General features: G+C 32.6%; 1 long non-coding RNA gene across 1 annotated transcript; it reads right to left on the bottom strand.

Annotated features, from left to right (window-relative positions):
• Positions 1-9,473: 9,473 nt before the first annotated feature.
• LOC143595667 (uncharacterized) lies at positions 9,474-11,766 on the bottom strand. The gene is made up of 3 exons (XR_013146561.1): positions 11,435-11,766; positions 10,546-10,652; positions 9,474-9,753 (listed from the first exon to the last, which is right to left on the bottom strand). It is a non-coding gene; the product is annotated as an uncharacterized LOC143595667 (long non-coding RNA).
• Positions 11,767-18,021: the final 6,255 nt, after the last annotated feature.

The raw sequence follows: 18,021 nt of genomic DNA on the forward strand, positions 1-18,021 counted from the left end.
TACATCCAAATTACTAACACCGTTAAATTTAATCGTTAAGTTAGGGTAGACATGTATTTTCACTATTTCTTTATTATAATACTAATGTCAGTGAATTGCGGTTTTCGTTCTTGTGGTTTGTCCAAATATGCGGTTTTAGTCCAACAGTTTCAAGTTTGCAATTTTCGTTCTTGTAGTTTTATTTCACTTGCAATTAAACCCGAATTTATTAGCCTCGTTAAGTCTGGTCGTTAACCTATTTGCGTGTCTTTCACGTGACGACCAGTTTTGTTGTTTTTCTCCCCAAATATACCACAGTCCTAATTCGCAAGACTTAACGAGATTAGGGAATTCGGGTTTAATTGCAAGTGAAATGAAGCCATAGGGAAGAAAATTACAAATTGAAACTACTAGACTAAAACTACAGATTTGGACAAACCATAGGAACGAAAACCACAGTTCACTGAAAAAGTATTATAATAAAGAAAGAGTGAAAATACATGTCTACCCCTCACTTAACGATTAAATTTAATGGGGTTAGTGATTTGGATGTAACTTAACTAGGAAAGTGGAGGGTCCATATGCAAAAAAATAAACTTTTTGGACTAAATTCGCATTATTTGTCAAACCACAAGGACAAAAATGACACTTTACTCTTTACAAAAAGAAAACCATTACTGAAGGGATGGGATTTAAACTCGTGACCTTGCTGTTCTAACCAAAATGATTTAACCAATGAATCAAGGGCCTGTTTAATTACTGTTTATGTTTATATTCTCATAATCAGTTGTCTATTTAGTCAAACTGGGTTTATAATTATTAAAAACAAAAAGTATCAAACAAGCAAGTTTCGAACAGGGACCTATTATTAGCAATGAAGAGTCTTAACGAGTTGAAATAACGCTATTTATGTTAAAGAATCAGATAATTATTTTCTTTATTCCTTATTTTTGCTGTATCATCTTCTTCATACCAACTCATCATGGCCTAAGCTAGAAAACCCATAATGTAAACCATTGTTTTGAGTTATGAATCACGTTTAAACTTAAATAAATAAATAAATAATATAGGCTTAGGTTCAGGTTATTTTAGTTGGACTCGCGATATGATGGCGGAAGCACTTGCCAGAAAACGTGTACAGTGGCGGTGGTGGCGTGTTCCGAACAACCGGGGAATGATTCGTATGGTGTTGAATACGTTAATGGTATTGATATCCAATCATGTGGTAGGTGATGTCTGATGGTTTCTGCGGTTCGATGTTTAACAAAGATGGTGGTTACGGTGGTGAGAAGTGGAGAATCGTGATGGCGTTGTCGGGTTGGTGAGGACGAAATAAAGGTGAATGTGGCGGAGATCCGGTGGAGATAGACACAACAAGTAACTGTGGTGGTGGTTCAATTACCAGTTTCGTCGGAGTTTGATACGAACATAGAAGAGAGAGCTAGAGACACTACTAGAAAACTATGCATTTGCAACTGCTATTTCAGTCGCAAATCGGTCGCAATGGCCTTTTCGGTCACATAATAGTCGCTAATATTGCGACCATTCTGGTTGGTCGCAAGTTTCGGTTGCTTTTGCCCAATTTGTGTAGTAGTGAGAACCATGAAGAAAGCAAACAAGTGTAACGTAGGAGATGGGATGTGAAGGACGGTCACTATCATGGTATTTATAGTAAGATAAGAAGGTTCTAGTGATGCAAATAGTATGGAGAATGAGTTACCCATTTGTGTTTTCTACTGCAATAAGCAAAGTGTGTTGACATCATTTTCCCTTTTTGTCTTATCGTTCAATAACTGATACATCAGTTCAGATTATTTCAACATAATACGCACGCATGTATACTTATTTCCATTTTATTAATGTCTTTTGGTTATTATTATTATAAAATAAATAAATAAAAAGTTTCTGTTATTACACAAAAGGTCAGGTTCAATCGGATTATCTTATATTTGCTCATTTGTGACCACACTTTAATTAAAAGTTTCATAAGGTACAGATTTAAGTTTATTATGGTCATATTCATACATTTGTGATCGTATAGAAAACTTGCTTTTAGCCGAATTAATTAGTTCGAAGACCCTGGTTTACCGTGACTGAACATAAGGCGAAACTAAGGGTATCGCCATCCGGCGACACTCACATAATATTGGCTACACTACCTATTAAATATTTTTAAACACAAGTTCAGTGTCATCAGCAACACTTGACGACACTATCAGCGTGTTTGGCGACAGTGATAGACGACAACATCGACACTTGTCTTGTCACTTGAAAAATGTTGTTGTAGAGACGACCATGATATAGGGTGAAGGGTATGCGATGCTCTTTTATAATGATTGTATATGTTTTTCAGTAGCATATTGTATTTGGTTAAAAATTTACAAATGTTTAGGTAATTCTGTATTTTCTAACTCGTATTTAACTATTACATAGTATGATAATCAAATCAATAGAATACAAGCTGAAATTAAAGGTGCAAACCAAAAAGGTATAGGGTATGAAAACTTGTATGAATTGCTTCCATTTGCTTGAATGTGCTCTGCCACATTGAAATCACCTACAAAACGAAAAATAATCAAACCAAATTCGAAAGATTACCCAATATTTTCATGATAGCCGTGATTATTACCTCGTCTAGGACCATAGCTGCATCCGTCCTTGGTTGTATCTTTCACAATGAGTACGGTGGCACGATTGTAAAAGACAAAGTTCGAAAATACATCATTGATACAATTAAGCACAAGGTTTGTCTCTTTGAGACACGGGCCGCTACAATATTGATCGGCATAGTCTGGAGGGATGTGGAGGTCGCCACTCCCGGTCAATCTATAAGACTCCTCGCATTCACTATGAATCTGGTATTGACATAGATTTAGTTTTATATCTAACACTGATATAGTAAAAGGTGCATCTATCGTTGTAGGCTGAGGTTGGCAGGTTGATAAGTTAAATTATTCAACCTGAACACGACTCGTATTTTTACGTGTTGATCAAAATTAAACATCAACAATAACCTTTGACACATTTATAATCATGTAACCTTGACACAAATCTTTTGACCCATTATCTAAACCTGCCAGACTGATAATGGGTTGGGGGTCTAGTCAAGTTGTAAACATGTTGAATCAGTTTAGTGGGATGTACAGAATGGGTTATACATGTCGTAAATGAGTTGGTAGGTCGGCCTGTTTCGTTATACATATTAAAAGTGAAAAGCATGTCAAATCAATGACGACCAGTTTTCTACACGGGGGAAACTAAAAACCGTATTATTTTCATGTCGTGCACGTCAAAAGTTTGCAACTATTAGAAAAGTGAATTTACCGACGAACTACAAAAGGTGCAACTTACACCGTGGCAATCACTTACCTTGTCAGTACCGAGACACAAAAGTGCTTTTGCAATAACTCCTCCATCAATAACTCCCAATCCGTTGCCAAACCCACCGCCAGCGCCACTGCCAGGTTGAGGTAAATATCCATTTCCGGTTCCGGCAATACCTGTTTGTGCTTTTCCTGTAATTAATCACATCATTAAAATGCACTACTTATGTCTAGGGATGAGCTTGGTACCGGTACCGAAGATCCCCAAATATGGGTACTAGCTGCAAGATTTTATTTTTAGTAACTTTTCAAATTGTTCGGTAAAGTAGTGTCACTTGAGCATCGGATATATAGAAATTAACACGTATCAGATATTGTACGACACAAATGACGAAAATTTAAAGAATATAAAACATAAAACATTCTTTTCACTTTAGTTAAATATAAAACATAAAAGACTCCTTTCGTTTAAACAAAACATGTCCTGAGATTGATGGTTAGTGATAGAAAAGAGTGTTTTAAACACCAAAGATCCTAGTTATACTCTCATTCAGTAAAAGAAATTTGTGTTAAAAAAAAAGAAAAGAAAATTAAACCAAGTCTAAAAATGTACCTAGCGCGAAGCCGTAAATAGCGATAGACACCAATATTGGTGTTAAAAGTTGTTGCTTGTTGATAATCCAGAAAACCATATCGATAACTTGAATAGTATAATATATAATAACTAGCGCGCTTTGAGAGAGCCCCTATCGATAACCTGAATAATAACTAGTCTCAGGTCATGTATGTATGTATATATATAATACATACTATTAAGCTATACGTGGGAATTCCATTGGTGAGGAAAGGAGTTAAATTGGTTCTAGCATAATGGAATTAATCAAAAATAAAATAAAAAAATTTCTCTTTATTTGGTAAATTAAAAACTAACAGACTACCGATAATAACTAACATAAATAGTACACTATTATAAAAACAACCTTTCAATGTGTAGCATACACATTGTAACGTATAATGTTGAGATCAACATAAGTTATTATTTAGTGTCTAAACCGAGCTCTACGTACTAGTAAAAAAACCATGCATCAATATTTATTTATTTACGTATAATTTTATTTTTTTAATCGTGATTACTTATAATAATTTTTATTATGTAACTATATATTATATAAATACTATTATGCTCATATAAATAATATGTGTGTTCGTGTAGAATTTGGGTTCACACTTGTTTATTTATTAGCTCCTTCTTAAATTCGAGCTCAAATTTAAACTTAAACGTTTAAGTTCTACTCAACGTCCAAGTCCCCAACTCGTGAAAACTTAAAATGCCGGTAAAGTTTATAACGATAATCTACATTCGAGATATAATAACTAAAAGTTGCTACTACAAAAATGCAAATTGCATCAAAGATCAATATCATTCGTACCAGAGTGGCCCACTTTTGCTCATTAAGATACCGAGTCAAGTTGTATTAAGCTTAGCCCAAACATAACTTTTTTTAACAGTTAACATTTGCTTTCCACCTATTTTACCGCATTGCTCACGTGAGAGTATAACTCATAACTATTTGGTTGAAGATAATACACGTTTGCCATTAGACCATGTTGGAAATCAGGCCTAAGAACACGAACACAAAATTTTGATCTCAACCAAGATCGACTCTTTCTTATTATTATTATTATTATTCTTGACTCATTCAAATTACATAGACCCTAGCCATCTATTTATAATAAACTAACAACTTGCAAGACAAGACAACTTATTCTAGGCAACTAAATAATATTTAATAGTCTTACCATACTAAATAAACGTACCAAAATAAACATAATAAAATACTTTCACTTAGCCCCTTCAACTTTCGATAACCCGTTTTAAGATTATATCTCAATATTCCCCCTAATCTTGAAACCGACTAATTCATTCTTCACCACAAAGCCGAATCGTTATCATCTCAAACAAGGTTTGCTTCTTCGTTCTTGTCATCTTTCTTTTCATCCCACTTAGTGCACTCGTATGCAAAGTGACCGAGTTCACCACATTCATAGCACCTAAACCCACTTTTGTCTTTGTTTCCTTGTCCCATGCCTCTTCCACGTCCTCTTTCTCCTCTACCAAAACCTCTTCCCCTACCACGGTCTTGATCATTACCTCTTCTCTTTCCATAGTGCTAACTTTCAGGATCATCAACCCTATGATTACTTGAACTTCCTAGTAATAGCTTACTTTGATCATTCTCTTCTAGTTCATAAAGGGCTTTAAGACGTTATTCAAAGGTTTTATCCTCCCCACAGCTTCTTCAAAAGACATACTATCAATATATTAATATTGTTCCATAGGGGCTATGATTGGTAGGAATTTCTTAGGAACAGAATTAATTAGCTTTCTTACAATCACCTTATCTTTGAGATTAGAACCGAGAGTTCTAAACTATGCTCTCATGCTAGTTAACTTGCTTGCAAACTCATTCACGGTCTCGCTCTCCTTCATCTTCAACATCTCTAACTCGTTCCTTAATGTTGATAAACGTGCTTTCTGAACCCGATCTTCTCCTACATACCGAACCTTGATTGATTCTCACACCTCTTTTGCACTCGGGTATTGTGCAACCTGCATCAAGATATCTTCCGGTAGTGTTTAAAAAATCATTGCTTTTGTTGTAGCAATCTTCTTCTCATTTTCTTCTTCTGTTTTACTAACTAAAAGGTTGGTTAGCTGGTAAATTGGGTTTAAGTAAATACTTCTCTATGATTGGTCCCCGAATACTTCTGGCTTGAAGTAGTCGAGCACTCCTACAAATCAAATCATCTTTATCCTTAGCAAGGAACGAGAAAATCCCTTGTAACCACCCTCACATGGGATAACTATCAAAGTAAACAAGATAATCAAGTATGTAAGAATGAGAGTAGTGGGAGAGTCAGTGACCTAGTTTCCATGATGTCACTAGTATATATACTAGATATTGTTAGGTGCGGTATTAAGGTATGGTGAGTCCATAAAGACAGAAGTCATATGTGATAATTATTGCAGAAGTGAGTATTGGTCATTTAACATGCTCTCCACACAGCTTGTCACATAAGAGAAGTATCATGATATACCTGACGCAACGCTAACTTGACACATTAGGATTTTGTGGGTAGAATTGATCCGTATAACTAGAGGCCTGGTACCATATCACTCGCATGTTTTTAACCCTAAACAATCTTATTAAAAAATGCTTAGTTATTATAACCCAAAATTTGGTGTCAAAAGATCAATGAGAAAAACGTAATTTGTGTCGCATTATTTTTTTCTTTTATAGTCTTTATGGTTTCTCAATCTAAAAAGGAAAAGAAAAATTCAATAACTCATCAATTATCTATCATTGGTCACGGATATCTAACTGCAAACACCATAGCCTAAGAAAAAAAGAAGATAGTATCTAACATATTTAGGCTGAGGGGTGTGGGGCGCTAACCGGGGCGCTAGAGCCCCTCCGCTCGCGCCTCGGGGCGCTAACCCCACACCACCGGGGCGCGAGCCGGGGCGCGAGCGCGGAAATCCAGGCAGGCGTGAGCCTGGTCGCGGGAGAAGAGAGAGAAAATGGACGTTGGGAATGGAGAAATAGCCGTTGGGACACGGTTAAATTAAAAAAATATATATTTTTTACCTAAATAATACCCCATTTCATCTATAAAATACCCTATTTCACCCATATCAATCACCACAACTTCAAAATAAAACCCAAAATCAACCCATCTTCCCAACTTTTTTTTTAAAATAATGTCGTCGTACTCGTCTGATTCCAACTCCTCCGAAGAGGATGATTTGCTGATTTTTAAAAATTCTGGCGAACCCGATACGTTATTGGACTCGGGAGAGGATAACGGACGTCGTCTACACGTGTCTGATCCTACACAACATGACGTTAGAAGACGAGGGCAAAGCTATCTGCCAAAACTACCAAGGTGACATTCCGCCACAACCGTCCACAATCAGTGATCAACAAAGACTTCATAACATAGCAAATATCAAGAGCCGTGAGATACACGGGGATCTTCGACATGAGTTGGTTGAACATTTGTGGGCGAGGCGACCCGATGATCTTGTATTAGATTAGTGTTATTATTAAGTATTATTGTTTGTTTAATTTTTAGTATGTTTTTTTTTTGTAATTTGAATTTTAAAAAAACTGTGTGTTTTTTTAATAATTTATAGGTTTTTTTAATAATACGTTGTTTGAATATACATATAAAAAAATTAAAAAAAAATTCGCTGGAGCCCCTGCTGGAGCCCCTCCACACCAGGGCCAGAGGCTCCAACACCCCCCTTATCCAGTTTCTCTCTCTGCCACACGTCATAATATTATTGGCTGGAGCCCCCACTAGAGCCCCCATTAGAGCCCCCCACACCCCTTAGCCTTAGTACAAGGGAAACCAACCTGACATGATTAAGTCTAGACTACATTTCAACTCTAGTATTATAATCGTTTGTCCGTGAGGTCCTCCTATTTACAATAGAATATCCCTCTATAAGTCATAACAAATTTGAGAATGATATATCCACTCGCGTTTTCTAGTCTGTTTATCAATGGTTCACATTTTTTTAATTTTTTATTTACTTTTACATATGAATATCTACATTATTTACGTACAAAACCATTAGATTAATTTGTTAATATAATTTTTTTTTTATTTTACTTTTTAAACACTGAGTACACATGCGTGGGTGTTACAATCTACACATGATTGTGTGTATGCTTTATAGATAAATGAAATTTGTTTAAATATTGTTTTTAACTTAAAGATGGTTAATAAATATGACATTTCAACTATTTTCTTACATCTAAAATTTTTATATTGAAAAATAAATGATTTAGTTTGATCATCATGTTCTCATAAATACCGTGTTCTACCTAGAACCTCCTATAATATATATTTGTTATATTAAACAATCATTCTTTATACTATATATATATATATACTATATATATATATATATATATATATATATATATATATATATATACTAGTAAGTGAGCCCGCGCGTTGCGGCGGGGAGACAATATGAATTCATTATGTATGAGCTGGTACGTGAATGCACTCTAGTTTTCTATAGGTTAACGCAAGAGATCTTAGTGAAGGTTGAGTAAAAACAACGGTAATGAGACAAAGAATTTGAGTTGTCTTTAAGGTCAACACAAGACACTTAAAAAGGCGGTGCTCGTTTATTTAGCTTTTCAACTATCTCACGATATATTGTATAGTATTCCTGATAGCTTTCTTATTTGTTTACTATACAACCCAAAGATATTCTATATGTTGGTCATCCACCTTGTTTTAACCAATGTCTTATTTGAGGCAACGATTGTGTTTACATGTAATGTGCATTGAGCATCACATGAACTGTTTTCCAAGAAGGTAAAAGCAAACGAATAACCATTTGTAATAGCCTCTCTTTGGAGATTTTACATTAGTCAATACATTGTTTTTACTTTTGGTCTGCATCAAGCATCACATGAGCCTTGCTCAATTTGTCAAATGAAATGACAATTAAACTTGTGGCGTTATTCTACAAGCTTATATCACTAAATAAAGGTTTACAACACCACTTGCATAAAGTGAACAAAAGATGCTATTGTATATTGAGTTTCCTAGTGAGTGTGCATAGCCCTTAAGTTCTTAGGTTGGTCATTTAACTGGACCAACCTCTTCGCTAGTTGATTTTTTTAAGGATGTAAAAGAGTCGAGTTGCTCATAAACAACTACTCAGAATTGGCGCAAAATACGAGCACAAGCCTAAAAATAAACTCATTTAACAAACAAGGGCAAGTGTGGCTCGCTAGGCTAGAGAAGCCTATTATTTATATGTATATTTTTTTAATACAATACTAAATATAAACTATAAACTATATATATTATTAAGATTATGTTAAGAATAACTAAAATTATTACATGTGTAGAATAATATTTGAGTATACATAATAATTTCAATTTACAATAGCAAATTATCTGCAAAAGCACCTATCATGGCATTCTTAGGGTCACTAAGATCCCTTTTCACATGTAGAAGCATACATAACAATTTGACTTTTGTATTCTGACTTTGGAAAGGTGACGGATGTACCATTCAGGTTATTACAACTTCGTCCAAAGTCACCGCTAGTTTATACCCGATTTAAAGATGCTCGCATATGTAAATCATGATGATTTCAAATGGCAAGTCTCACAATAGAAACAAACAACCCTACGCCAAACATTGACCAAAGGTAGTATATAATAATGCTGTTAGTAAATCATAATTAACTATTTTGTGGGTCAACCCAATTTGTTAGACCCGTTTCCCAACTTGACGAATTATCTACTATTACAATTGCATACAAAAGCTCTTTAAATCCCTCCTTACCCACAATAAAATGAACAAAATAAAGGACTGAAGCAAAATGGTCCGTCTGCATCCTTTGCTTTCAACCTTGATAAAACATGAACTGCAAAAAAAAAAAAAGGTCATCCATGTTATAAATCTGTTGGTTTCATCATTTATCTTTAAAAATCAACTAACCATTCTTTATGTTAACTTTTCGTAACTAAATTACGCCATAACTATCGTTATAAACTTCAATTACGTTTACTGAAAAGTTAGTAAAAAGTCAAAGTCAACTCACCATGTGAGCCAAAATCCACCGCAAACAGGGTAACATGTCAAAGAAAATAATGGGCTAAATAAAGTAAATTAAAATACCCATATGTGTTAAAGCCAAGATAGTTTAAGTTATCCAAAAATGTTTATACTGAAGATAAATGAACAGTTAGCCTAATGAGTTGCAAACAAAATAACTTGACAAACTTAAAATATGCACTACATCTGTTAGCCGATATTGAAACAATAACCACACCATATAAATTATAAAGTACTAACATAAACATATATGCACATAAACTTATTAAAAAAAATTAAAAAAAACAATACAGTGCTAACTCTACAAAAAAGATTAAAGAGAAACCATAAAGTGTTAATTCTACAACAGAACTATAACTATAGCATCTATGTTAGTTTTTGACCAAAATATGCAGGAACCAAGAACAAATAGTATGCCTCTTGATACAAATTAGTAATAAATACTTAATATGTTGAAATATTAAAAGTAAAAAGTGAATAAAAAATCAAATAAACAACCAACACAATTAATGATAAATCATTTTATTTGTTATGCATTACGAAGAGCTAATATTTAACAAAACAAAAGGGTGTTGATTAATCTACCTGTAACTCCGCCTCTGCAAGAGCGGTGCGACACAAAGAAGTCCAATGAACCAACTTTCTCCCTCGATATATGAACCCTTTCAAACCATTTGCCCAAACACTTCAATCTAAAAAGCCAAAAGGACAAAGAACAATAAAAATGTCAATAACGAAGCAAACAGAAATAGCCCGAAGGAGATATTAATTTAGCTTAATAACCTGGGCAGCTTCTTATACCGGATCAAGAGTTATACAAGGGTTATCCCAGTCAGCCCATACCCCAAATTTCTGTTGACAGAAAGCAAAACTTAAAAAGTTTAACCTTAAGAGTAGCAATAACTCCAAGAACATTTTTTATATGAGTAGCTTGATTTGTATGACGTTTGAGCCAATACAAAAAATGGAATCAACTGGTTTTCATGTTTCATAATGTTTCCAATTGTTGCATCTTCACTTTGCCAATGTGAAAGATCATGGTCTTCAATCTTAGATACGATAAAGAACGATACTAACAACGAAAATAATTAGTAATTGTACGTTAATTAAAATATCAAAGACTAACAGCCAGATTAAAGTTGCACTGACCATTTGACCACATTTAAAGGATTAACAACATATTCTGCTTGAAAGAATGTGTCATTGCCTGCTCCATATCTTGCAGCATGAAATGAGTCATTTAGGCACACATTACTAACAGAGTATATTGATAACAATTACCATACAACACCAACATCATCTTCCATTTAATTTAAACTCAATGAATGAGTGTAAGAAATACAACAAGGCAAGGTTTTAAGTCAAAGTCGCAAATGCAAACACTATTATGCAAACAAACACAAAAAAAAAAAAAAAACCATCAAACAAATACCCAAATGTCCACTTTTTAAGTTTTTTTTTAATTACTATTTACCTTGAAAGTGTATCTTGTAGAAACTTGCCCTCGAAGGTAAGTCGGTCAACCAACTAATTAAAAAACAGAGCCAATTCACAAGCCTGAATCCACTGAGCCTGAAAAAAAGAATCAGACAATAAAGCAATAAGCATACATAATTTCAAAGTACATACCACAATTCATCGAACGAATTCTCAATTGCAAGAGAAAATACCTGAATTCAATAGAATAGGTAGCCATGAATGGTTGATTGTGAATAATCGAGAGTGAGAAGATTGGTCAAATTCTTATAAATCCGTAATTGAATTAAACAAGGTGAGAAGGAAACAGATGATTGATGAAACGATTGGAAACCCATTTAAATTGATGACCGACTTCAAAACTGAATATGATATTCAAAGCATGGTCGTTTGGTATGTTTGATTGTTAATGCGTTCAGCAGGATAGTTTCCGTAGACTTAAAAGACCATTTAGTGATTGTTTTATATTATTTGTTTTTAATATTTATCTATTTTTTGATTTTTTATTCTATGAATTTATAGTTTGATATTAAATTGTTTTACAAATAGATGAGATGTTGTAACCCGGTTTAAAGCTATATGAGTTTGATGAGATCCAAAACCCTTTTATTCTTTTTTACTATAAAATTGGTTTTTTAATTATAAATAGTATATATCTTTTTTAAATAAATTATATATTTATTTTTAATATATTCCTACTTTATAGGATTTTTGTATCAAATATTTGGTGAGATTATTTTTTAATTTAATAAGATGTTATAACCCGTTTAAAGAATATCTGGGTTTGGTAAGACCCATACCCTGAATTCGGGTCAAATGCATGAGAAGCCTTCATTTAAAAATCAAGCAAATCTGGTGACTCAAAAAAAAGCGGGAGCGACCACATCGCGACACATAGGATTTTTATGTCTTCGTTTATATATATTATATATATATAATACACTAGTTTTTATCCATCATGTTACGGGGGTTATTTTATATTATTTGTTTCTGATATTTATATAATTTTTTGAAAATTTTAGTTTTATTTATTATATGTAAGTTAATAATATATTTATGGTTTGATGATAAAAAGTTTAACAGATAAATGAGATGTTATATCCCGGTTTACAATTATTGTATGTAAGTTAATAATATAATTATTGTTTGATGATAAAATGTTTACAAATAAATGAGATGTTATAACCTGGTTTAAAAGTTATATGAGTTTGGTGAGACCCAAGACCCATTTTTTTACCATAAAGTTGTTTCTTAATTATAATGATATCTTTTAAAAAAATTAATTTTTTTATATCCCTATTTTATAGGATTTTCAAATCAAATATTTGGTGAGATTAGTTTTTAAGTTAATGATATGTTATAACCCATTTAAGGGCTATCTGAGTTTGGTGAGACCCGTACCCGTGAATTCGGGTCAAATGCATGAAAAATCTTCATTTGCAAATAAAGTCATATGGCGGCTTGAGAAAATGTAGGAAGCAACCAGAGAGCTTTTAAAGGTTTCGTTTATATATATTACGAGCTTTTACCACCCCATCCCCGGTGTTACGGGGTTGTATTACATTATTCGTTTCTAATATTTATATATATTTTAGGATTTTAATTTTATTTATTGTAAGGAAATTAATAATATACTTAAGATTTGATGATAAAAACGTTTCACAAATAAGTGAGATTTTACAACTCGGTTTAAAAGCTATCTGGGTTTTGTGGGACCCGTGACCCGCTTTTTTTACTATAAAATTGTTTCTTAATTATAAATAATATCTTTTAAAAAACAAATATTAATTTTTAGTATATCCCTGTTTTATAGGATTTTATCAAATATTTGATGAGATTAATTTTTAATACAATAAGATGTTATAACTCATTTAAGGGCTATCTAGGTTTGATAAGATCCATACGCGTGAATTTGAGTCAAATGAATTAGAGACCTTCATTTACAAAATAAAACAACCTGGTGGCTTGAGAGAATTTAAGAATGTTTCATTTATATATATTTAAGATAAGTAAATGACAAATTAAGACGCTTGTTTTAAGGGTTTTACAATTTTTAAATAAGGTACATGTTTACAAAAGGGTAAATTAGTCTTTTAAACACAATTCACTTACGTTCATTTGATTTCAACAAATATAATTAAAATTATGGTACCTCAAATTTTGTAAGTTAAGAAATACTTATAACTTTGACCCCATGTTTACCCATTTTTAACTTAACTTTATTCTTTTTATATTTTAATCTTATATGTTATACAAAAATATGATTAAAAAAATCCGAGCATACTCGCTTAAACGGGCTTATTTTTGTCGACGTTCCAATATAATTTTTTTTGTAATCGGATAAACTGTTTGAAATATATAAGTTATTTTAAATGTAAATATTTACAGTTTCATCCTATTAGTAAGATATCTAACCCTTCATTTATTTGATAAAAAAACATTTAATATCTCTTTTTTTCATACAATCTTTTCTTTTAATACGTAGGGCAAAATAATCAAATTAGAGACAGATGTGATCATATTTAAGAGTTATGGGTGTGTCATTTGATATTATTTCAAAGTTCTTGACTTTTAAGTAAAGTGATTTTTGATTATGAAATGACTAAAATCGGTTTTAATAAAATATATAAAAAGGGAAAATAACGGAAACACTATCATGTCAAGTATCATTGGTTAGTACATTTATCATACCGACAATTTCCTCACTTATCAATTATCATGTCCTTTGATAATATTGTTCCAAAAGATCAAAAGTCTACTTGCTTTCTCCACTTATTATTTTTTTTACGGACTCTAGACTGTAGGTGTTTGCCGTAAAGTTCAAACTCATGAAACCAATAATCGGTTTTATAGGGAATTTATAACTTTCTTTTCAAGCATGTGATTTTTTTAGATAGCTGCGGTTTTCTTTTCTATTGTTTATCTAGATTTGTTATTTCAGTTTAAAAGTTTGAAATTTATTATTTCAGTTCCTAGAGTTTCATTTTCATTGTATTTTTCATCCATGTGGTTTGTTAAAATATGTTCTTTCAGTTCAAAATAAGTTAGCGAGAAGGATGAAATTTGCAATGAAAATGAAACTCTAAGTTTGAAATAGCATATTTTTAACTTTTGGACTAAAAGAGTAAATTTAAACAAACCACGAGAACAAAAACTATTGTTCTCAAAGCGGTTAGTTTACTTTAAAAACTATCTAGATCAAATAAACTAGACCATTCACATAAACATAATACAATTATAAATTTGTTACTTGAAAATGAGAATATCTCCTTAATTCAATAGGATTATTTTTCTTTTACGTAAAACCATGGTTGTAAAAGTCGTGCCTAGGCGTCAAGTAATCAACGAGTAATCCCCGTCTAGGCCGAGTTCTCGTTGAACCATCCCCGAGTACTCTCCGACTAAGGTCGAGTACTCGCAACTCATCAGTCGACCGCCTAGGGTCCACCTAACGACTTTCAAGCAGTTTTGTTCTGGTAGAGAGATTAATAACCTTTATAATGGTTTGAGTCATGCTATATACCACATAATAATAACCATCAAATCAATTCTTAGAACGTCCCGCATCATAGTCGGCTGACAACAGGTTTATCGTGTTTAATAAGTCAAAGACGACGCGATTAACACAAATATCAAACCTAAATACAACTTGTTTAACTACTTTATATCTCATGTCTATAACATAGTTTTATGTTTCATGTACCAAGAAATAGAAATAATTGAGCCTAGCGTATTAGTAATAAGTATTTAAACAGATACATTGTATATTTCTCTATTAAATAAGTTTAATCTAAACAAATCATGAATTGCAAGCGACGATGATACCTTCTTGAAGTGTTTAAAAAAGTGGCAGAACCCCCCCCCCCCCCCCCCTCTATATATATATATATATATATGATCAGAATCATGAGAGAAGCTTTTTGAAATTGAGAACTATGAGAACCATTTTAGACAAAAAAAAAACTCAAAAATAAAAAAAAATCATAAAATAAAAAAAAACACAAAAATCAAAAAAATAAAAAAACCAAAATTCTTATTTTATCATCCAGGTTTCAAAAAAAACTCGGTTTAGCTAAATTATATACACATATGTATAATATATACATATATGTATATTTACATGTTTTTTTGTACACATGTGTATAATTTAAGATAAATGATACTGTACATATGTGTATATTACGTAACTAAAGTTATATAAAATTATACATATGTGTATAATACGACATTTTTTTTGTTTTTTTTGTATAATTTTTATTTTTTTAATGAAACCAGAATGAAATATAAGAATTTTAGTGTTTTTAATTTTTTAAAATTTTTATTATTTTTTGTTTTATGATGTTTTTTAAATATATTTTAATGGTGTTTTTAGTGGTCCAAAATGATTCTCAAAGTTCTCAATTTGTAAAGGGTTCTCTTAGGATCCTTACCCTATATATATATATATATGGGGGATGATTCATGGCAGAAGTCATTTTAAGGTGAGAAATGCAAGAAATAAATTTGGACCATTTATTACGTGTAATCAATGGTAAATAACAATAATGACAATTTTGTAATAAAGTGAAAATACAATTTTTACTAATTTGAAGAAAAATGATATATTGGTCATCATTTCGTTATACTAATAATGGAAACAAATGCATGCATTAAAGTATCTTTAATCTTCTCATGTGCATTCATAATAATCTATCACCATGTTTTACATATTACATATTATACTAGATTGTTAGTCACAAGGGACAAACTACAAAGGTTAGTATCGTGCAATTTTTTTTATATTACCGTTAGAAGTGTATGTAACTGATGACCGTGTAGGTTACTGATCTATTTTTACATTGTTTTTGGCTATGTAGGAATATTATGCTCTGTGTAGGTGTATGATTATCTGTGTATGTTTATAATATATTTTTGAGAAAATTAGTATTTGCCTCCCTAGAAAATATCGTCGCGAGATGGATTGCCCACTAAAAAAGATTTTGCGCATATCGTGCCATTGTATTTCTCGGGCAGGTTTTTCTAGCTCCTTCCGTCAGTTGACCAAGCGTTGACCTGTTAAAAAATATTGAAATTACATTTTTACCCCCAAGCCTTTAATTCAGTTTAAAAATAATCATCCAAAACCATGTAAATGCCGGGATTCGAACCCCAGACCTCCGGTTTAACATCCCACCAAAACTATCAGTTGAACTAAGTTAGTGTTTGGTATAGCTCTACAACATAAACTATATATTATCTTAATTTAACCCATCATCTTCATCTTCACATTTAAAAATTAAAAAATACAGTTCAGAGGTTATACCAATCATTTAAAAAATCATCACATCTTTATTTAATCCATCATCTTCATCGTCCCACCCACCACTCTTCGTCACACCACCACCCTCGTCATCATCATCATCATCACCGCCCTACTCATCGTCCCACCACCACCCTCGTCACACTCTCCTTCGTACAAACGTACCGGAAAGTGAATCACCATCATCATCATTAGATCTAACCACAAACGTACCAAACCTAATTCCAATTTCACCTTCCTCACCGGATTCATACAAATAATTACCTCTCCGGCGGCCGGATTTGACAACCACCGTGCCGGAGATGCTGTTGTCGGAGTCCACGGTGGCGCCGAAATCCTTTGGGAGAGTGTCGCCGTCGTCGTCAGAGTCCACGGCGGCGCCAAAATTTTTTGGATCTTCGTCATCGTTTTTACATAACATTGTGAAGTCTTTAGGGTTTATTTGTGGTGAGTTATTGTTATTGTTATGGTTTTTTGGTCCTCATCTTCGTCGTTGTGGACTACGAAGATGGAGTATATGTCGGGTTTTGTTGGGTTTTGGCCGGCCTGCGAGTCGCCAGAGAGAAAGCCATGTCTCCTGTTTTGTTGGGTCTTCGTCTTCGTCGTTGTGGTTTATGTTGTTGTTGGTATAAACGATGTTATTATTATTATTGTTATTATTAATCTGTTGGTATAAACGATGATGATAAGATGAAGATGATTATTATTATTATTAATATTAATCTATTACTAACATATTATTACTACTATTATTATATTTATTATTTATTAGAAGAAGATTACTAAAATACCTTTGCTATCCAACAGTCAACTGACGAACGGAGCCAAAAAAAACCCGCCCGAGAATACAATGGCACAACATGCGCAAAATATTTTTCAGTGGTCAATCTATCTCACCATGATATTTTCCAGGGAGGCAAATGATAATTTTCTCTATATTTTTGATATTGTTTTTGGCTGTGTAAGAATATTATGTTTTGTGTAAATGTATGATTATCTGTGTGGGTTTATAATCTATTTTTATATTGTTTTTGGCTATTTAGGAATATTATGTTTTGAGTAAGTGAATGATGATTTGTGTAGGTGCTTGTTGGATGTGTAGGAGGTTTGTAATGAACGTTCTATATCTAGTTAATTTAATTTATAACTGGGCGATCACTAGCCGCGTTGCGGCGGTAGGCACATATTCGATTGTGATCAGTTAGGAGCGTTAAACTTCAAAAAATTAATTCGTCAAATTAACATATAAAAAGATTAACATAAAATAAAATAAAATATTTAAACGG

Source organism: Bidens hawaiensis, unplaced genomic scaffold, assembly GCF_021521415.1.
Source record: "Bidens hawaiensis isolate Kalapana, Puna unplaced genomic scaffold, B.hawaiensis_p1.1 tig00045459_1, whole genome shotgun sequence".
NCBI classification, from domain to species: domain Eukaryota; kingdom Viridiplantae; phylum Streptophyta; class Magnoliopsida; order Asterales; family Asteraceae; genus Bidens; species Bidens hawaiensis.